This window comes from Salmo salar, chromosome 05, assembly GCF_965601325.2.
Source record: "Salmo salar chromosome 05, fSalSal1, whole genome shotgun sequence".
In the NCBI taxonomy this organism is placed as follows: Eukaryota; Metazoa; Chordata; class Actinopteri; order Salmoniformes; family Salmonidae; genus Salmo; species Salmo salar.
This window is the reverse complement of record NC_138295.1, coordinates 89,538,322-89,561,598: the sequence shown is the minus strand read 5'-3', so window position 1 is coordinate 89,561,598 and position 23,277 is coordinate 89,538,322.

Below are 23,277 nucleotides of genomic sequence, written 5' to 3'. Positions count from 1 at the left end.
TGCTTTGCTTCCTCAGGACCTGGATGACTTGCCTTAAATAGAAGGGACCATGAATTCTGCTCTGTATCAGAGAATTCTACAGGAGAATGACAAGCCAACCGTCTGTGAGCTGAAGCAAGACAATGATCCAAAACACACTATCAAGTCTACATGAAAATAACTAAAAAGCAACAAATTTGACGTTTTGGAAGTTCAGACCTAATCCCAATTGAGAGGTTGTGGCAGGACTTGAACGAAAACCCACAAATGTTGCTGAATTACAGCAGTTCTGCATGGAAGAGTGGGCCAAAATTCCTCCACAGCGACATGAGAGACTGATCAACAACTACAGGAAGCGTTTGGTTGGAGTCATTGCAGCTAAATGTGGCACAACCAGTTATTGAGTGTAAGGGGGCAATTACTTTGTTTATGAAATAAATATGGAATTGGTGTGTTATTTGTTCACTCAGGTTCCCTTTATCCAATATGAGGTTTTGGTTGAAGATCTGATTACATTCAGTATAAAAAATACGCAAAGTAGAGAAAATGCGAAAGAAGGCAAATACTTTTCCATGGCACTGTATACAGTACCAGTCAAAGGTTTGGACACCCCTACTCATTCAAGGGTTTTTCTTAATTTTTTAACTGTTCTTAATATAATATGGACTTGGTCTTTTACCAAATAGGACTATCTTCTCTATAGCACCCCTACCTTGTCACAACACAACTGACTGGCTCAAACGCATTAAGACGGAAAGAAATTCCACAAATTAACTTTTAACAAGGAACACCTGTTAATTGAAATGCATTCCAGGTGACTACCTTATGAAGCTGGTTGAGATAATGGCAAGAGTGTGCAAAACTGTCATCAAGGCAAAGGGTGGCTACTTTGAACAATCTCAAATGTAAAATATTTTTGGGGTTACTACATGATTCCATGGTGTTTTTTCATAGTTTTGATGTCTTCACTATTATTCTACAATGTAGAAAATAGTACAAATAAAGAAAAACCCTTGAATGAGTAGGTGTGTCCAAACTTTTGACTGGTACTGTAGGTCTGTGTAAAGACGAAACCAAAATGCTAAATGCGCTGGCAGTTTCTGGTGGTTGGAGAGTCTAAAGACCACTAAAAAGAACACTGCAGAGCAGACTGTGGCGACACACACTAAAGGAAAGTCCACTGCCCAGGTCCTCTTCCTCCTCTCACTCCTAACCCGCTAAAGTACTGTTTGAGGTTTGGCTTGGAGGCCTAACTACTTCCTCTCAGTGACTTCTTCTATGGTGCCATAAAACATGTCCTGTTCTGAACCACACAGACACAGTCCTGGTGGGTAGAGAGACCACTAAAAGGAATGTTCTGAACAACAGACACAGTCCTGGTGGGTAGAGAGAGACCACTAAAAGGAATGTTCTGAACAACAGACAGTCCTGGTGGGTAGAGAGAGACCACTAAAAGGAATGTTCTGAACAACAGACAGTCCTGGTGGGTAGAGAGAGACCACTAAAAGGAATGTTCTGAACAACAGACAGTCCTGGTGGGTAGAGAGAGACCACTAAAAGGAATGTTCTGAACAACAGACAGTCCTGGTGGGTAGAGAGAGACCACTAAAAGGAATGTTCTGAACAACAGACAGTCCTGGTGGGTAGAGAGACCACTAAAATGAATGTTCTGAACAACAGACAGTCCTGGTGGGTAGAGAGAGACCACTAAAAGGAATGTTCTGAACAACAGACAGTCCTGGTGGGTAGAGACCCCCACTAAAAGGAATGTTCTGAACAACAGACAGTCCTGGTGGGTAGAGAGAGACCACTAAAAGGAATGTTCTGAACAACAGACAGTCCTGGTGGGTAGAGAGAGACCACTAAAAGGAATGTTCTGAACAACAGACAGTCCTGGTGGGTAGAGAGAGACCACTAAAAGGAATGTTCTGAACAACAGACAGTCCTGGTGGGTAGAGAGAGACTCCTAGCCTCCTAAACCCCTAGCTTCCTAAAACCTTAGCATCCTAGACTCCTGAACTCCTAGCCTCCTAGACCCCTAGCCTCCTAAACCCTTAGCATCCTAAACCCTTAGCCTCCTAAACCCTTAGCATCCTAGACTCCTGAACTCCTAAACTCCTAGCCTCTTAAACCCCTAGCCTCTTAAACCCCTAGCCTCCTAAACTCCTCGACTCTTAAACCCCTAGCCTCTTAAACCCCTAGCCTCCTAAACCCCTAGCCTCCTAAACCCTTAGCATCCTAGACTCCTGAACTCCTAAACTCCTAGCCTCTTAAACCCCTAGCCTCTTAAACTCCTAGCCTCTTAAACCCCTAGCCTCTTAAACCCCTAGCCTCCTAAACCCCTAGCCTCCTAAACCCTTAGCATCCTAGACTCCTGAACTCCTAAACTCCTAGCCTCTTATACCCCTAGCCTCTTAAACCCCTAGCCTCCTAAACCCCTAGCCTCCTAAACCCCTAACCTCTTAAACCCCTAGCCTCCTAAACCCCTAGCCTCCTAAACCCTTAGCATCCTAGACTCCTGAACTCCTAAACTCCTAGCCTCTTAAACCCCTAGCCTCTTAAACCCCTAGCCTCCTAAACCCCTAGCCTCCTAAACCCTTAGTATCCTAGACTCCTGAACTCCTAAACTCCTAGCCTCTTAAACCCCTAGCCTCCTAAACCCCTAGCCTCCTAAAGCCTTAGCATCCTAGACTCCTGAACTCTTAAACCCTTAGCCTCTTAAACCCCTAGCTTCTTAAACCCCTAGCCTCCTAAACCCCTAGCCTCCTAAACCCCTAGCCTCCTAAACCCCTAGCCTCCTAAACCCCTAGCCTCCTAGCCTCCTGCTAATACTGTTTGAGGTTTGGCAGAGAGGCCTAACTGTTTCCATTTGAGTGACTGATGACTTATTCCTCATTCAATGGTGTCCTGAAACGTGTCCAGTTTGAGATCTGTCCCAGCAGTGTCCCAGCAGTGTCCCTGCAGTGTCCTCTCACTCCCTGTCAGACTGCAGACAGTAAACGGACACTATTAGCTCAGAAACTTGTTAAAGCGTGTAGCCCAGTTAACATGCTTTACTACACGAACGCACCAACTCAACTCAGTCAGTAGGTTCCGGATTGGAGAGGGCAGACCGACAGACCGACAGACAGACAGACAGACAGACAGACAGACAGACAGACAGACAGACAGACAGACAGACAGACAGACAGACAGACAGACAGACAGACAGACAGACAGACAGACAGACAGACAGACAGACAGACAGACAGGCAGTCAGAGAGAAAGAGAAAGAGAGAGAGAGCGAGAGATCGAGAGATCGAGAGAGAGATCGAGAAAGACAGAGATCGAGAGAGAGAGATCGAGAGAGAGAGAGAGAAAGTCACAGAGAGAGAGAGAGAGAGAGAGAGAGAGATCGAGAGAGCGAGATCGAGAGAAAGAGAAAGACACAGAAAGAGAGAGAGAGAGAGAGAGAGAGAGAGAGAGAGAGAGAGAGAGAGAGAGAGAGAGAGAGAGAGAGAGCGGGGGGGTCATCAAGCTCCGGTGATGCATTGTGCAGACTGCACCGCCTTCAACCGCAAAGCTCTCCAGTGGGTGGTGCAGCTGTCTGTCAGTAACTCCTAGTACATCAGAACTAGATCACGTGGCCTTGCAGCTGTCTGTCAGTAACTCCTAGTACATCAGAACTAGATCACGGGGCCTTGCAGCTGTCTGTCAGTAACTCCTAGTACATCAGAACTAGATCACGGGGCCTTGCAGCTGTCTGTCAGTAACTCCTAGTACATCAGAACTAGATCACGGGGCCTTGCAGCTGTCTGTCAGTAACTCCTAGTACATCAGAACTAGATCACGTGGGCCTTGCAGCTGTCTGTCAGTAACTCCTAGTACATCAGAACTAGATCACGGGGCCTTGCAGCTGTCTGTCAGTAACTCCTAGTACATCAGAACTAGATCACGGGGCCTTGCAGCTGTCTGTCAGTAACTCCTAGTACATCAGAACTAGATCACGGGGCATTGCAGCTGTCTGTCAGTAACTCCTAGTACATCAGAACTAGATCACGGGGCCTTGCAGCTGTCTGTCAGTAGCTCAGAAAGCTCCAGATGAGATTCCTGATTAGATTTGATTTCCACTGTGCCAAATTCATTTACACAGGTATGGCACTGTGAAGGCTTGACAGTGAGAAAGAGACTGTGAGTAGAGATCTCATATCCTTGACTGTCTGTCTGTCAGAGGCCTATCTCAGGGTGGGATAACACTCAGGGGCTGAGGGCCTCATCTCCGGTGGAAGCTTGAATAAGAGTCTGACTTTACGTGACGATGCACAGAGCATCATCAGCCCATGCAGCTGTTTGTCAGTAGCTCTTAGTAGCAACAACAACAAAAAATGATTCTTGATTTGATTTTGTGGCCACTGTGCCCAATTTAATGTACCCAGGCTTTTAATATGTCAGCCTATCTGTGATCCATAGTTCCTCATTTAACCGCATGGAAACCAACCCCATGAGTAAATGTAGATGGAGAAATGCTTCTATTTCCTTCGTTATTCAAACAGAGGGGCTTTTTCTATCTATTGATCTTGGACGGCACAAGTATTCCCAGCTTTCTCCACTCTGTCCAGGCTGAACACCACAAACAAGTAGTCATTAACTCAGGGTCATTAACTAGCATTTGAAATAATACTACAGGGTATCAAATGTTTACATACAAACTGCTGAATCTTAGTGGGGTTTCACTGAACCCTGAGAGAGCAGGAACAGTAGGGCGTCTGGTTAAGGAATGGAGTTGTGACACATCTTTCAACAGTACCGAATAGTTCAGTATAAACCCTGTATTATTATTAACTCCCCATGCCCAACCCAGAATCCTTTACTTCTTGAGGCTGACATCATAAAATCAGGACAACGCTGTATAGGCTAGGGCTGACATCATAAAATCAGGACAAAGCTGTAAAGGCTAGGGCTGACATAATAAAATCAGGGCTTAAGCTGTAAAGGCTAGGGCTGACATCATAAAATCAGGACAAAGCTGTATAGGCTAGGGCTGACATCATAAAATCAGGACAAAGCTGTAAAGGCTAGGGCTGACATCATAAAATCAGGACAAAGCTGTAAAGGCTAGGGCTGACATAATAAAATCAGGACAAAGCTGTATAGGCTAGGGCTGACATCATAAAATCAGGACAAAGCTGTAAAGGCTAGGGCTGACATCATAAAATCAGGACAAAGCTGTATAGGCTAGGGCTGACATCATAAAATCAGGACAAAGCTGTAAAGGCTAGGCCTGACATCATAAAATCAGGACAAAGCTGTATAGGCTAGGGCTGACATAATAAAATCAGGACAAAGCTGTAAAGGCTAGGGCTGACATCATAAAATCAGGACAAAGCTGTAAAGGCTAGGCCTGACATCATAAAATCAGGACAAAGCTGTAAAGGCTAGGGCTGACATCATAAAATCAGGACAAAGCTGTATAGGCTAGGGCTGACATCATAAAATCAGGACAAAGCTGTATAGGCTAGGGCTGACATCATAAAATCAGGACAAAGCTGTATAGGCTAGGGCTGACATCATAAAATCAGGACAAAGCTGTAAAGGCTAGGGCTGACATCATAAAATCAGGACAAAGCTGTAAAGGCTAGGGCTGACATCATAAAATCAGGACAAAGCTGTAAAGGCTAGGGCTGACATCATAAAATCAGGACAAAGCTGTATAGGCTAGGGCTGACATCATAAAATCAGGACAAAGCTGTAAAGGCTAGGGCTGACATCATAAAATCAGGACAAAGCTGTATAGGATAAGGCTGACATAAAATCAGGACAAAGCTGTATAGGCTAAGGCTGATCAGGACAAAGCTATACAGGCTAGCGGTGTGAAGAGCTAGTTATATTCCTGCATTCTCTCCTAATCAGGCAGTGGGTGTAGCCCACTCTCTAGCTGCAACTATAAAAAAAATAAAAAATCAGAAACTGAAAGTCGAGTTTAGTTTCAGGTAGCATTATGGCTTGGATGGCCTTAACCACCGGCCACTTTCTACAGCCCACGAGATAAAAGACTGAGTGAAACCTGAAACAGCGTATTGTCAGACAGCACATCAATCTCAGGGGGAACACACTTCCTTAGCGCTCTGCAATAAAACCACATGGTAATGACCAGCAATGGGAGCCTTTATATACAAACTGTGTGCACTAGCTGTTTGAAGTTGTGCCGTTGTATGCACGGTAAGCATCTAGACAAGAAGAGAAAGACGTTTCTGAAAGTCTACCTATACTTAATGAAAGGGAGAAGGTAGCCAACACGTTGCAGAAGATTATGCGTAACTCTGGCAAAGGTTTGATTATAGACCAGAATGGCAGAATGTAGGGCACTCATATGTCAACTATGGTGTGCACCTGGACCCACACAAAGGTCTGACACTATATTCCCTATGTAGTGCACTACTTTTGACCAGGGCCCATAGCACTCTGGTCAAAGGTAGTGCACTATATAGGGAATGGGATGCCATTTGGAACACAGCCTAAGTCCCCCCCCACAGAGTCAAGACTGAATATTGGACATAAGGCTTTTGTTCCGGCTTGGCTTGATTCTATCTTCTGTGTTACTTGATGATGCAGATACTGTACTGTACAGTAAAGCACAATCAATGCAACACACAACAACACACACACACACACACACACACACACACACACACACACACACACACACACATATTGAATGCACAAACATTGGAAATGCTTTATCCTGAACGGCAATCTCACAAAAAAAGTGCAATTCATTCATTGATTCTCAGGTTTCTGTGAAACACTTAACTTTCTTTCAACTCCATGACAACCCATAAATATCATAATGATCAAAATATCAAATGAAATTCATATTTCCCATTGTTTGTTTGTTTGGTTCCCTAGTTTGAGAGTAATGACAGAATGGGTTTCTGGGGTTTGCCTGTATCAGTTCTCCTCTGTATGCACTAACTGCTGTGAGCAACGTTTTTGATATGTCCCAAATGGCACCCTATTCCCTAAATAGTGCCCTACTTTTGACCAGATCCCTGTGGGTCCTAGGAAATAGGGTTCCATTTGGGAGGCAGCCTTTGTTGAGCTGCCACTAAGCTTTTATCAAAGCCACATGTGGTTACAATTAGTCCATATGGTGGGAGTTAGAGAGCAGAGTCGCTCTAGAAAGATTCTCAGGTAATTCATTCTCAACACTCAGAGACTTTCATCCTCCATAGTTACCCACAGTTAAGCACATCCAGGAGTCAAAGGGAAATGTCTGTGTGAATCATGTATGGGTCTACAGCTTATCTTTGGTCTTTCTTTTGTCTTTCATAAAAAAAATATCACATTGGCAATCGGGTGGGGGGGTCGTATTTCTGTTTCTCAGTGTGTGGGACAGAGGAAGGACTAGTCTCTCTGTTTCTCAGTGTGTGGGACAGAGGAAGGACTAGTCTCTCTGTTTCTCAGTGTGTGGGACAGAGGAAGGACTAGTCTCTCTGTTTCTCAGTGTGTGGGACAGAGGAAGGACTAGTCTCTCTGTTTCTCAGTGTGTGGGACAGAGGAAGGACTAGTATCTCTGTTTCTCAGTGTGTGGGACAGAGGAAGGACTAGTATCTCTGTTTCTCAGTGTGTGGGACAGAGGAAGGACTAGTATCTCTGTTTCTCAGTGTGTGGGACAGAGGAAGGACTAGTATCTCTGTTTCTCAGTGTGTGGGACAGAGGAAGGACTAGTATCTCTGTTTCAGTGTGTGGGACAGAGGAAGGACTAGTCTCTCTGTTTCTCAGTGTGTGGGACAGAGGAAGGACTAGTCTCTCTGTTTCTCAGTGTGTGGGACAGAGGAAGGACTAGTATCTCTGTTTCTCAGTGTGTGGGACAGAGGAAGGACTAGTATCTCTGTTTCTCAGTGTGTGGGACAGAGGAAGGACTAGTCTCTCTGTTTCTCAGTGTGTGGGACAGAGGAAGGACTAGTATCTCTGTTTCAGTGTGTGGGACAGAGGAAGGACTAGTCTCTCTGTTTCTCAGTGTGTGGGACAGAGGAAGGACTAGTCTCTCTGTTTCTCAGTGTGTGGGACAGAGGAAGGACTAGTATCTCTGTTTCTCAGTGTGTGGGACAGAGGAAGGACTAGTCTCTCTGTTTCTCAGTGTGTGGGACAGAGGAAGGACTAGTCTCTCTGTTTCTCAGTGTGTGGGACAGAGGAAGGACTAGTCTCTCTGTTTCTCAGTGTGTGGGACAGAGGAAGGACTAGTCTCTCTGTTTCTCAGTGTGTGGGACAGAGGAAGGACTAGTCTCTCTGTTTCTCAGTGTGCGGGACAGAGGAAGGACTAGTCTCTCTGTTTCTCAGTGTGTGGGACAGAGGAAGGACTAGTCTCTCTGTTTCTCAGTGTGTGGGACAGAGGAAGGACTAGTCTCTCTGTTTCTCAGTGTGTGGGACAGAGGAAGGACTAGTATCTCTGTTTCTCAGTGTGTGGGACAGAGGAAGGACTAGTCTCTCTGTTTCTCAGTGTGTGGGACAGAGGAAGGACTAGTCTCTCTGTTTCTCAGTGTGCGGGACAGAGGAAGGACTAGTCTCTCTGTTTCTCAGTGTGTGGGACAGAGGAAGGACTAGTCTCTCTGTTTCTCAGTGTGTGGGACAGAGGAAGGACTAGTATCTCTGTTTCTCAGTGTGTGGGACAGAGGAAGGACTAGTCTCTCTGTTTCTCAGTGTGCGGGACAGAGGAAGGACTAGTATCTCTGTTTCTCAGTGTGCGGGACAGAGGAAGGACTAGTCTCTCTGTTTCTCAGTGTGTGGGACAGAGGAAGGACTAGTATCTCTGTTTCTCAGTGTGCGGGACAGAGGAAGGACTAGTCTCTCTGTTTCTCAGTGTGTGGGACAGAGGAAGGACTAGTATCTCTGTTTCTCAGTGTGTGGGACAGAGGAAGGACTAGTCTCTCTGTTTCTCAGTGTGTGGGACAGAGGAAGGACTAGTCTCTCTGTTTCTCAGTGTGTGGGACAGAGGAAGGACTAGTATCTCTGTTTCTCAGTGTGTGGGACAGAGGAAGGACTAGTCTCTCTGTTTCTCAGTGTGTGGGACAGAGGAAGGACTAGTATCTCTGTTTCTCAGTGTGTGGGACAGAGGAAGGACTAGTCTCTCTGTTTCTCAGTGTGTGGGACAGAGGAAGGACTAGTCTCTCTGTTTCTCAGTGTGTGGGACAGAGGAAGGACTAGTCTCTCTGTTTCTCAGTGTGTGGGACAGAGGAAGGACTAGTATCTCTGTTTCTCAGTGTGTGGGACAGAGGAAGGACTAGTCTCTCTGTTTCTCAGTGTGTGGGACAGAGGAAGGACTAGTCTCTCTGTTTCTCAGTGTGTGGGACAGAGGAAGGACTAGTATCTCTGTTTCTCAGTGTGTGGGACAGAGGAAGGACTAGTCTCTCTGTTTCTCAGTGTGTGGGACAGAGGAAGGACTAGTATCTCTGTTTCTCAGTGTGTGGGACAGAGGAAGGACTAGTCTCTCTGTTTCTCAGTGTGTGGGACAGAGGAAGGACTAGTCTCTCTGTTTCTCAGTGTGTGGGACAGAGGAAGGACTAGTCTCTCTGTTTCTCAGTGTGTGGGACAGAGGAAGGACTAGTATCTCTGTTTCTCAGTGTGCGGGACAGAGGAAGGACTAGTCTCTCTGTTTCTCAGTGTGTGGGACAGAGGAAGGACTAGTCTCTCTGTTTCTCAGTGTGTGGGACAGAGGAAGGACTAGTATCTCTGTTTCTCAGTGTGCGGGACAGAGGAAGGACTAGTCTCTCTGTTTCTCAGTGTGCGGGACAGAGGAAGGACTAGTCTCTCTGTTTCTCAGTGTGCGGGACAGAGGAAGGACTAGTCTCTCTGTTTCTCAGTGTGCGGGACAGAGGAAGGACTAGTCTCTCTGTTTCTCAGTGTGTGGGACAGAGGAAGGACTAGTATCTCTGTTTCTCAGTGTGCGGGACAGAGGAAGGACTAGTCTCTCTGTTTCTCAGTGTGCGGGACAGAGGAAGGACTAGTCTCTCTGTTTCTCAGTGTGTGGGACAGAGGAAGGACTAGTCTCTCTGTTTCTCAGTGTGTGGGACAGAGGAAGGACTAGTCTCTCTGTTTCTCAGTGTGTGGGACAGAGGAAGGACTAGTATCTCTGTTTCTCAGTGTGTGGGACAGAGGAAGGACTAGTCTCTCTGTTTCTCAGTGTGTGGGACAGAGGAAGGACTAGTATCTCTGTTTCTCAGTGTGCGGGACAGAGGAAGGACTAGTCTCTCTGTTTCTCAGTGTGTGGGACAGAGGAAGGACTAGTCTCTCTGTTTCTCAGTGTGTGGGACAGAGGAAGGACTAGTCTCTCTGTTTCTCAGTGTGTGGGACAGAGGAAGGACTAGTCTCTCTGTTTCTCAGTGTGTGGGACAGAGGAAGGACTAGTATCTCTGTTTCTCAGTGTGTGGGACAGAGGAAGGACTAGTATCTCTGTTTCTCAGTGTGTGGGACAGAGGAAGGACTAGTCTCTCTGTTTCTCAGTGTGTGGGACAGAGGAAGGACTAGTCTCTCTGTTTCTCAGTGTGTGGGACAGAGGAAGGACTAGTCTCTCTGTTTCTCAGTGTGTGGGACAGAGGAAGGACTAGTCTCTCTGTTTCTCAGTGTGCGGGACAGAGGAAGGACTAGTCTCTCTGTTTCTCAGTGTGCGGGACAGAGGAAGGACTAGTCTCTCTGTTTCTCAGTGTGTGGGACAGAGGAAGGACTAGTATCTCTGTTTCTCAGTGTGCGGGACCGAGGAAGGACTAGTCTCTCTGTTTCTCAGTGTGTGGGACAGAGGAAGGACTAGTCTCTCTGTTTCTCAGTGTGTGGGACAGAGGAAGGACTAGTCTCTCTGTTTCTCAGTGTGTGGGACAGAGGAAGGACTAGTATCTCTGTTTCTCAGTGTGTGGGACAGAGGAAGGACTAGTCTCTCTGTTTCTCAGTGTGTGGGACAGAGGAAAGGCTATTATCTCTGTTTCTCAACACTCAACTATCTAGTTTTATTGCTGCATATCAGCCACATGAAGCATCCCAATGTAATGTCCTGCGTCAGCCTTCCTGTAAACTTTTCCTTGCCGTTTGTGTATAACTCAACTGTACGCCAATATTCCACTTCATTTAGCACAACTGCCTGTACTGAAAAAGCCCTGGCACTGAGTTGGGTTGGTTGGCTATCTGCAGAGATTGTTCTGTTCTGATGCTCTGTCCCATCACAGTTACTGGACCTAGCTCGAGTAAGACTGGCCATCTGGAAGGAAACATCTATGCAATCACAGTCCCAGTCCACGGTGGCATTTCTAAGAAATGTCTAAAACATGGTTAAAAGAATGTGTTAGGATGGTGATTGTTTCTGACAGAAGGATGGTATGCTATTCCGTTAGGATCCCCATTAGCCGACGCCATAACATCAGCTAACCTTCCTGGGGCCCAACGCAGAACTAAAAACACATTAAACAATCACAAAGTAATAGCACTGAGGACAGAGTTCTCTCCACTACAGGGATCTCATAAAGAAACAGATTGGGGATGCTTTGTGTAAAAATTTTTACAGTCAATAGACTACATTCCTCCTTTTTGGATTATATCCATTTGGTCGAAATACCTTACTGGAAAATTATACACAATCATACATTTCCTTCCAAATATTTCTTTACATATACATTTTGTTAAAGTGAGGGAGAGTCAGTCCGACATGTTGAACTTGTGAACTGGAGACTTCTGAACTTAAAACCCATAAAACACAATTAACCTTTGACTTACCTAGTTAAATAAAGGTTAAAAAGAATATATATATATATATATATATATATATATATATATATATATATATATATATATATATATATATGACCTCTCTCCAGTGATTATTGGAATGTATGGTTTCTATGCAGGAGGCCAATCCGTTGACCTCTCTCCAGTGATTATTGGAATGTATGGTTTCTATGCAGGAGGCCAATCCGTTGACCTCTCTCCAGTGATTATTGGAGTGTATGGTTTCTATGCAGGTGTGAATCACATTGTCTGCATCCCAAATGTCACACTATTTCCTATGTAGTGCACTACTTAATAATTACTACTTAGTAATCTCTCCCACCAGCCGGCTCTCTCGCTGTTGAGTCTATATGCGGTAGCAATTGAGCCTGGGGACATGTTTAGGTCAAAAGTAGTGCACCATGTAGGGAATTGGGGTGTCATTTGTGATGCGGTATTTTCCCTGTTGAGGAATAACCCCAGCCTGTAGAGTAGTGTTCATCATTAGTAGTGTTACATCTGTCCTTGTTCTAATGGGACGTGACCCTGACGTAATAGTTAGCACACGTGTGACTGGGCTGGTTAATGTTGCCTGGGCCCTAATGGAGGACAGCTTAGAAAGGGACTAATCCTCTCTGGTCTATTTGTTTGTTTAAGAAGATGTGTCTGAAAAGAACTGAGAGCTGGGGTGTAGATGTAGTCTTTGATATGGTCACTGAGACCTGGGGTGAAGCTGTAGTCTTTGATATGGTCACTGAGACCTGGGGTGAAGCTGTAGTCTTTGATATGGTCACTGAGACCTGGGGTGAAGCTGTAGTCTTTGAGATGGTCACTGAGATCTGGGGTGGGGCTGTAGTCTTTGATATGGTCACTGAGACCTGGGGTGAAGCTGTAGTCTTTGATATGGTCACTGAGACCTGGGGTGAAGCTGTAGTCTTTGAGATGGTCACTGAGATCTGGGGTGGGGCTGTAGTCTTTGATATGGTCACTGAGACCTGGGGTGAAGCTGTAGTCTTTGATATGGTCACTGAGACCTGGGGTGGGGCTGTAGTCTTTGATATGGTCACTGAGACCTGGGGTGAAGCTGTAGTCTTTGATATGGTCACTGAGACCTGGGGTGGAGCTGTAGTCTTTGAGATGGTCACGGAGATCTGGGGTGGGGCTGTAGTCTTTGATATGGTCACTGAGACCTGGGGTGAAGCTGTAGTCTTTGATATGGTCACTGAGACCTGGGGTGAAGCTGTAGTCTTTGAGATGGTCACTGAGATCTGGGGTGGGGCTGTAGTCTTTGATATGGTCACTGAGACCTGGGGTGAAGCTGTAGTCTTTGATATGGTCACTGAGACCTGGGGTGGGGCTGTAGTCTTTGATATGGTCACTGAGACCTGGGGTGAAGCTGTAGTCTTTGATATGGTCACTGAGACCTGGGGTGGGGCTGTAGTCTTTGAGATGGTCACTGAGACCTGGGGTGAAGCTGTAGTCTTTGAGATGGTCACTGAGACCTGGGGTGAAGCTGTAGTCTTTGATATGGTCACTGAGACCTGGGGTGAAGCTGTAGTCTTTGATATGGTCACTGAGACCTGGGGTCAAGCTGTAGTCTTTGATATGGTCACTGAGACCTGGGGTGAAGCTGTAGTCTTTGATATGGTCACTGAGACCTGGGTTGAAGCTGTAGTCTTTGATATGGTCACTGAGACCTGGGGTGAAGCTGTAGTCTTTGAGATGGTCACTGAGACCTGGGGTGAAGCTGTAGTCTTTGATATGGTCACTGAGACCTGGGGTGACGCTGTAGACTTTGATATGGTCACTGAGACCTGGGGTGAAGCTGTAGTCTTTGAGATGGTCACTGAGACCTGGGGTGAAGCTGTAGTCTTTGATATGGTCACTGAGACCTGTGGTGAAGCTGTAGTCTTTAAGATGGTCACTGAGACCTGGGGTGAAGCTGTAGTCTTTGAGATGGTCACTGAGACCTGGGGTGAAGCTGTAGTCTTTGAGATGGTCACTGAGACCTGGGGTGAAGCTGTAGTCTTTGATATGGTCACTGAGACCTGGGGTGAAGCTGTAGTCTTTGATATGGTCACTGAGACCTGGGGTGAAGCTGTAGTCTTTGAGATGGTCACTGAGACCTGGGGTGAAGCTGTAGTCTTTGATATGGTCACTGAGACCTGGGGTGAAGCTGTAGTCTTTGAGATGGTCACTGAGACCTGGGGTGAAGCTGTAGTCTTTGAGATGGTCACTGAGACCTGGGGTGAAGCTGTAGTCTTTGAGATGGTCACTGTGTCAGTATCAGTTGACCTGCTGGGCCATCCCAATAGATTCCTGCTGGACAAACTCACCTGAGATTAGAAAAATCTTCTGTCGTATACAAACCTTGATATGCAGTCTTCCTCATGGGTAAAAGCAAGACTTGGAAGTATTAGACTCTTTGAGATGGTCACTGTATCTCTTCACATACTGAGCTATTCCAATGCATTTCCTGCTGGACAAATTGCTCATCTCAGCTGAGGCATTCATTCTGGAGCTAACACAAGTCTCCAGGCTTCAGTCAAGGTTACTCATCCCGTGAGCATGGTTCACTGACCACCTCCATTACACAAGCACCCACAGCATCTCTTCCCATAGCTCTAACTAGGAGTGCATCATACACTGTCTGGCGTCCAATGTCGGGGAAGCTGCTCTGAATATATACGCTGACTGGACAAAACATTATGAACACCTGCTCTTTCCATGATATAGACTGACCAGGTGAATCCAGGTGAAAGCTATGATTGCAATCATTTCAATCAGTGTAGATGAAGAGGAGGATTTATAAGCCTTGAGACAATTGAGACATGGATTGTGTATGTGTGCCATTCATAGAGTGAATGGGGCAAGACAAAATATTTAAGTGCCTTTGAACCAGGTATGGTAGTAGGTGCCTTTGAACCCGGGTATGGTAGTAGGTGCCTTTGAACCAGGTATGGTAGTAGGTGCCTTTGAATCAGGTATGGTAGTAGGGGCCTTTGAACCGGGTATGGTAGTAGGTGCCTTTGAACCGGGTATGGTAGTAGGTGCGTTTGAACCGGGTATGGTAGTAGGTGCCTTTGAACCAGGTATGGTAGTAGGTGCCTTTGAACCCGGGTATGGTAGTAGATGCCTTTGATCCCGGGTAAGGTGGTAGGTGCCTTTGAACCAGGTATGGTAGTAGGTGCCTTTGAACCAGGTATGGTAGTAGGTGCCTTTGAACCGGGTATGGTAGTATGTGCCTTTGAACCAGGTATGGTAGTTGGTGCCTTTGAACCGGGTATAGTAGTTGGTGCCTTTGAACCAGGTATGGTAGTAGGTGCCTTTGAACCGGGTATGGTGGTAGGTGCCTTTGAACCGGGTATGGTAGTTTGTGCCTTTGAACCAGGTATGGTAGTTTGTGCCTTTGAACCAGGTATGGTAGTTTGTGCCTTTGAACCAGGTATGGAGGTAGGTGCCTTTAAACCAGGTATGGTAGTAGGTGCCTTTGAACCGGGTATGGTAGTAGGTGCCTTTAAACCAGGTATGGTGGTAGGTGCCTTTGAACCAGGTATGGTAGTTTGTGCCTTTGAACCAGGTATGGTAGTTTGTGCCTTTGAACCAGGTATGGTAGTAGGTGCCTTTGAACCAGGTATGGTAGTAGGTGCCTTTAAACCAGGTATGGTAGTAGGTGCCTTTGAACCAGGTATGGTAGTAGGTGCCTTTGAACCAGGTATGGTAGTTTGTGCCTTTGAACCAGGTAAGGCAGTTTGTGCCTTTGAACCGGGTATGGTAGTAGGTGCCTTTGAACCAGGTATGGTAGTAGGTGCCTTTGAACCAGGTATGGTAGTAGGTGCCTTTGAACCAGGTATGGTAGTAGGTGCCAGGCGCAAAGGTTTGAGTGTGTCAAGATCTGCAACCCTGCTGGGTTTTTCAAGCTCAACAGTCGCCTGTGAGTATCAAGAACGGTCCACCACCTTAAAAGACAACTTTTTATTTAACCCTTAAAGTACCAGGTAAGTTGACTGAGAACACATTCTCATTTACAGCAACAACCTGGGGAATAGTTACAGGGAAAAGGAATGAGCCAATTGGAAACTGGGGATGATTTGGTGGCCATGATGGTATGAGGGCCAGAACACAGGGGTTAACCCCCCTACTCTTACAATAAGTCCCATGGGATCTTTAGTGATCACAGAGTCAGGACACCCGTTTAACATCCCATCCGGAAGAAGGTACCCAATTACTGCCTTGGGGCATTGGGATAATTATTTATTTTAGACCAAAGGAAAGAGTGCCTGCTATTGGCCCTCCAACACCACTTCCAGCAGGATCTGGTCTCCCATCCAGGGACTGACCAGGAACAACCTTACTTAACTTCAGAGCCAAGCCAGCAGTGGGGTGCAGGGTGATATGCTGCTGGTATGCAAATTGACACAACTGTGGGAAGCATTGGAGTCAACATGGGCCAGCATCCCTGTGAATGCTTTTGGCACCTTGTAGAGTCCTTGCCCCGACGAATTGAGGCTGTTCTGAGGGCAAAAGGGTGTTCAAGTCAATATTAGGAAGGTGTTCCTAATGTTTTCTACACTCAGTGTAGTTTACCAAGCTACCAATTACTTTACACTGATTGAGCTACAGTAAAGTTACCCTTAAGAGAAAGTATTTGTTTAACTAAAGTTACTTTGAAAAAGTAGTTCACTACATCTGTCAAAATGCAAATCAATTTATAACATTTTTGAGATGCGTTTTTCTGGATTTTTTGTTGTTGTTATTCTGTCTCTCACTGTTCAAATACACCTACCATTAAAATGATCGACTGATAATTTCTTTTTCAGTGGGCAAACATACAAAATCAACAGGGGATCAAATACTTTTTCCCCTCACTGTAGTTCTCCCTTAATGCCTGCTGTGTAAGTACTGAGCTGTTGGGTATTTACTACTTAAAAACCAACACATATCTACACAATTCCTACATGTTAACTACTGAATTACTATGTAATGCCTACACATTACTGCTGTATGTGTATATCACTACTGAATTGCTCTAGATCCGTTTTCATTTCCTACATAAACCCTTTTGAATTAATATTGACAACTGACAAATGTACTACTGTTTGCCCATTCAAAATCACTGTCTCAATAGTGTGTCACTACTATACTGGTGCACCTGTTATTTCCTCACGTTTCTAACTGTAGTTATATCATAAAACAAGAAATGATAAGCTTCTACAAACCTAATTAAGTGTATTATATTACACATTCAATTACATATGTACATATGTGTTAATCCCTTTTAGGCCTTGTCTTCATTCAGCTTTGACTTACCTGTCTTCAGATCCTTTAGCTTTGACTTACCTATTTTCAGATCCTTCAGCTTTGACTTACCTGTCTTCAGATCCTTTAGCTTTGACTTACCTATTTTCAGATCCTTCAGCTTTGACTTACCTGTCTTCAGATCCTTCAGCTTTCATTTATCTATTTTCAGATCCTTCAGCTTTGACTTACCTATTTTCAGATCCTTCAGCTTTGACTTACCTATTTTCAGATCCTTCAGCTTTGATTTATCTATTTTCAGATCCTTCAGATTTGACTTACCTATCTTCAGATCCTTCAGCTTTGATTTATCTATTTTCAGATCCTTCAGATTTGACTTACCTATCTTCAGATCCTTCAGCTTTGATTTATCTATTTTCAGATCCTTCAGATTTGACTTACCTATCTTCAGATCCTTCAGCTTTGACTTACCTATCTTCAGATCCTCTTTTTTGTTGCAGCCACATTTCTCCACTACAGTACATTTTTTGAAAATAAAGACAAGCACAAGAGACAACCAATTATAAGCTTTATCAATCATCTGCTAACAGAAGTCACATAGTAGATGTACTATTGTAAAGTGGTTGTTCCACTGGATATCATAAGGTGAATGCACCAATTTGTAAGTCGCTCTGGATAAGAGCGTCTGCTAAATGACGTAAATGTAAATGTAAATAAACAATGTTAATCTTACCAACAATGGCCTCCAGTCTTCTAATGTCGAGGGCCTCCTTGGCCATAGGTCAAAAGAGCTAAGTAGAATGGGTAAGTACATTTCAATGGGGCTAGCAAACAGATAGGATAAACAAAAGTCTGTTTGGGCTAGCAATCTTTTTGATCTGGTAGGAAGTTATATAAGCGGCTAAACAACGACATGAAGGCATTTATAAAACATAAAGAAAAGTTAAACTTCCAGATGGTGCCAGCATAAGGGCTATGAAAGACAGGATGACAAAGGATGGAAGATCATTAAATTCAGGGGTTGTCAAAAACAGTAGCTAGGTAACAACAACCAACTACTTCCTGTTTTGTCTTCTTCTGCGGTCGTGAAAAGCCAGTGTAGTCTGGCTGGAGAGTTGTGGCTACTTATTTACGACCAACACAAGTAGTAAAAACTCTACCTGATTACTACTTGAAACTACTGTTTTCCTACTGAACACTGTAAAAACTCTACCTGATTACTACTTGAAACTCTACTGTTTTCCTACTGAACACTGTAAAAACTCTACCTGATTACTACTTGAAACTCTACTGTTTTCCTACTGAACACTGTAAAAACTCTACCTGATTACTACTTGAAACTCTACTGTTTTCCTACTGAACACTGTAAAATCTCTACCTGATTACTACTTGAAACTCTACTGTTTTCCTACTGAACACTGTAAAAACTCTACCTGATTACTACTTGAAACTCTACTGTTTTCCTACTGAACACTATAACATCTCTACCTGATTACTACTTGAAACTACTGTTTTCCTACTGAACACTATAAAATCTCTACCTGATTACTACTTGAAACACTACTGTTTTCCTACTGAACACTATAACATCTCTACCTGATTACTACTTGAAACACTACTGTTTTCCTACTGAACACTATAAAATCTCTACCTGATTACTACTTGAAACACAACTGTTTTCCTACTGAACACTGTAACATCTCTACCTGATTACTGGAAACTACTGTTTTCCTACTGAACACTACAGAACTCTATTTGTGTATCTTGAGTAGTGCATAAAATACACATTAACTACAGAACCCCTACACGTCTCTACATAGTCACTACTGCACAAATAGGTTTTGTGTAGTAATTCAGTAGTACTTTTTCATGAGTGCAGGGAGAGAGAAAAACAATAGGGGGTTGTTTGTGAATTTCTTATTTTTTTATTAACTACTGAAAACACTAAGAAGATTTTAATTTAGTTAACCTTCCAAAATGTAGTTAAATTACTATTAAAATAACATGTAATGGAACTACTCCTCAACACTGCCGGCTTCCACGTCTCCTAGGTAGCCTGGGGCCACGTTCTAGAGGTCAACACGTCCTCTTAATTCCTCCATTACAGAAAGAGGTCTGCTTTATGTCACTGTCAACGTGGAAAATGTGTATCATGTTTAGTGTCTCTACCAGACTTATTGCTCTTTTAACTGCCTCCTTTGATAATTGCATGAGGACCAAACCACACATACATACAGTATAAAATATGGAACACAAACTTGCTAAGAACTAGGCTAAAACTTCATACAGATTTGTCCCGCAGATTTAGAAACCCATTTCTCATCTTCATGTACTTCATGTACACTGCCATAAAGCACAGTCGCCAGCTGAAAGTTACAATCTAAGTTGATTACAGGTATTAAACTAATTAAGATGTGAAAGCCTTTAGTCCTGTGCCATGTCTATATCCCATAGTCATCTATTTAGACAAACAAGTGCTCCATTGGCTAACACTAACCCTAACTGTGGGAAATAAAGTGTTGGGTCTGCTCTGTTGACATGCTTTACAGGCCTCTTGAGAAATCCTTCAATCCTTCCTTTCCAAATGTCGTCTTGAATTACTTCCACTAGGCTGGCGTCTGTAGTGCCTGTGCTGCTTGCCAATGACATTCGGTGTGTTTGAGCAGTAAGCCTCACGGAGCCAACTGTAGACGAAAGTTGGAGAGTGAAGTCGGGGAACTTGCATCTGTGACAGTCAAAAGCCGGGACACTGCAGTGGTTTTACAACAGCAAGGCTCAGATCAACATGGCAGTGTTTCAACATAGCTGCTATTGTTTAGAAAGTTTTTCTGCAATAAATGTCTAAATAAACAGTTTGTGAGTGTGACATAACATGTGTACAATGAATTGTTTAAAGAGACATCTCAGATATCACTTTCATTTGTATCCCCTGTAGCTTTAGAGTCACAGCAAAGTTGGTTCCTGTTTCAGTCGCATCTTTGGCTATGCGCCTGGGTCAAACTAAAACACCCTAATGACCGGTTACATTGCAGGTGACGAGACTTCATGGCGACTTCATCAAACACTGCAAGTTTATGCAGTCCACATTGTAGTCTTAGTCGGACAACTTTTATAACCATAATGCAACACACTTTGAAAGGCGGTGACCAACGATCACCGACTTGACTAAAGTGATCTGCTCGAACGCGCCCATTGGGCTTTGTTCCACAGTGCAGCTGACAGTGCAGGCGACTGCCAACTGACTGATCTACAAATCACCTTGCATCATAGATAAACACTCATTATTATTTGTAGATCACTCAGTCACACAGTTTACCCACGATCCATTACGGCCATGGACGTTGTTGGTCTGATGCCAAAATAAACAACTGAGGTGACAGAGGGAGCGAGCTGTGTGCTGTGTTACCTCCCTCTCTAGTGGGCAGTGGGGGGATAACAGTCCTTCTCAGAGGTCAATTAGGACATGTTAGGAAGCTTCATATTCACCATCACTACTGATGTGCTCTCCATGTAATTACATAGTCTTCTCGGGGGGTCAAATCAAACTGTCAAGTCATCTGATCAAGTCCACTGCAGTTCATCTCAAGAGAATCACTGATTCAGTTCCTTGTTAATATCATTCCTACTGAATCAGATCCCTGTGTTTTAGCTCCAGGTGAATCCTTTTCTAGTGAATCCCGTTACACCCTCTGAATCAACTTCCTAGCAATCAGATCCCAGACAGGGGCCTAACTATCGACACCTTGTAGGGTCCATGCCCCCAACGCATTTAGGCTGTTCTGAGGGCAAAAAAACTAAATATTAGGAAGGGCGTTCCTAATGTTTTGTACACTCAGTGTATATTGCTAAGAATATGAGAGTAGAGTGACTCCCCTTACCTGGGTCTCAAACCCTAGGCCAGCAGCACCAATGACGAACACCCTAACCAAAGTCCCAATAAGGGATCTCATCCAGAAGAAACCCTAACCCCTCCTCCCTAGACACTTAGGTAGATCTGTACCAACCTGATAGGTGGAAGCAACAGGAAGAATGCACTTTTGAAGTCAATCTCAATCTCTGGTTAAAAAAGTCCAATCCTAGTGATTCAGGAGGATCATTAAAAAGAGGTTAATATGCCTCACCGACATTAGACAACTATACAGTAGGCCCTTCAATTGCTGAAATAAGTAACTAAAATGAATGATGAGAATAGTCCGATTAACTGCTAGCTGACACAGACATGGTGGAGTAGCAGGAAGATGGGAGTACAGTGAACCAAGAGGATGTGAGTTCATATCCCAGGGGAGGACATGTTCAATAATAATTACTCTAGAAATAAACATGCACAATGTCATTATTTATGTCAAATATGTAAGTTGAAAACAGTGTATGTTAAAAGCACTGTGTGAGTGAGTATCTCTAACCTGGTCAACAGACACAGAGCTCCGAATGGATCAGGGGTTCACCAATCAGGGCCTTAATTGGCTCGGAAACAGTAACAAGATGAGATGTGTAATTCATGTTTCTTTGGACACATGAATGTTTTTGCAACGTTCCCATGAAACGTGTCTAGAACATTAATATCTTATGTTCTGATAACATAACAACCATGTTCTGTGTATGTTTGGTGAAATGTTGACAGAATATTCTCCTATTCCACAGAAAACCGGACGCATGAATGTTCTTGCAATGTTCTCATTTAACGTGTCTAGAACATGGCAACCGTGTTCCGTGTATGTTTGGTGGGACGTTGATGGAATATTCTCCTAACCCACATAAAACTCCAAACCCACTTAAAAAACTCCTCAAGCAGATAGTCATGAAACAATAACCTCTCTTGTGTCCAACCAGCCGTCCTCCTGCTCCAGAAGGGTAGGAGTGCCAGTTGAAATAGGGGAAAATGAGCAGGGTGAGAGGAAACATGTTGGAAAAGGGAGACGCTCATCTCGTCTTCAGCGCGTGTGTCTGCGTGTGCGTTCTCAGCCGGCCTACACAGTGGTCATCATGTATGGAGGTTTCCCTGTGACCTGGTCAGTGGGTCCATGCCAATAATGCAGATCACTTCTTACTAAGCTGTCCAAGCTGACATTTCCCCTCAATAAGACCATTGTGTGTTGCTTCCTCCACGCTCTGCTCTCTCAAGACTCATGTCATATTCATGCATGTCTATATCTATATTTACTAGTCAAAATATTCACAATACATTGTGGTGTTTTATATGGGAATTTGTTCTGCATAGTGCCCGCCCATAACCGGTCTATCCGTATATATACACATCATCCTCCTTGTTAAGTATTCAGAACTGTCTGTCCACTGAGGTCAACTTAGAGTGAGACGTATGTTGAGGTAACATGTCCTCTGGCTCCATCTACTGGCTACGTTAGGCTACTTCACACAAGTAATGAAATAATGAATATTCAGAACCTTTAGTTACAGCTTCATGCATAGTACTGTTGTTTATTTAACAAAACATACATGACACATATTACACTGTTTTTATGGCTTTGGACAGCCTCCTGTCACTTTTAATTCCCTCAATTTTGTGACATTTCATGATGATGATGATGATGATTCATGATGAAGGCTTATGCCTATCAGTTGAAGGTGGGTGGCTGTTTATGCATGTTCTGAATTGTCAGTGTTAACCAAGGCCTGTTCAATGACGACACCGAAACAAAGACAGCAGCAAAGTAATTATTAATATTGCATTAGAAAACAAATTTGTATGTAAATGTGTCCACACACCATAGCAACCCAACTCCACTCTGCTTAATGAATAATGCATGAGCTGAGCCTGCAACATGTCCCAAATGGCATCCTATTCCCTTTAAAGTGCACTACTTTTGACCAGGGTCCATAGGGTAGTGTACTACTATATAGGGACTAGTGTGTCATTTGGACCGTAACCTGAGCCTCCACCAAGCCTCTCACTGCAGCAGAGAACTGCATCATGTTTTGGAAATGCCTCATCTCCCAATTTAGACAATGTGCTGTTTTGTTTTCCTTACTGGGGTTGAACTTAATTTAGGCAAAACAGTTTAGGTACAAATTGACTGATTTCAATTGATTGATTTCATTGATGCGTCCCATGAGAATTCAATGGGTCATCTCAGAATACCAAGGTTTTTTATAATAAGAATATATTGTTCAGGCACTGTATTTGGAAAACCCAAAGCCAGAATGAGCTATTCTATTACAAAAAAACAGATGGTGTCACTGTTGGCTACAGATTGTTTGAGTCTTTTATCAATATATCTATGAACTGTTCAATATTAGCACTTAATTAATGAGAGACTGGAGCTGTTTTATCTGACCTAATATTAGTGGTGTACT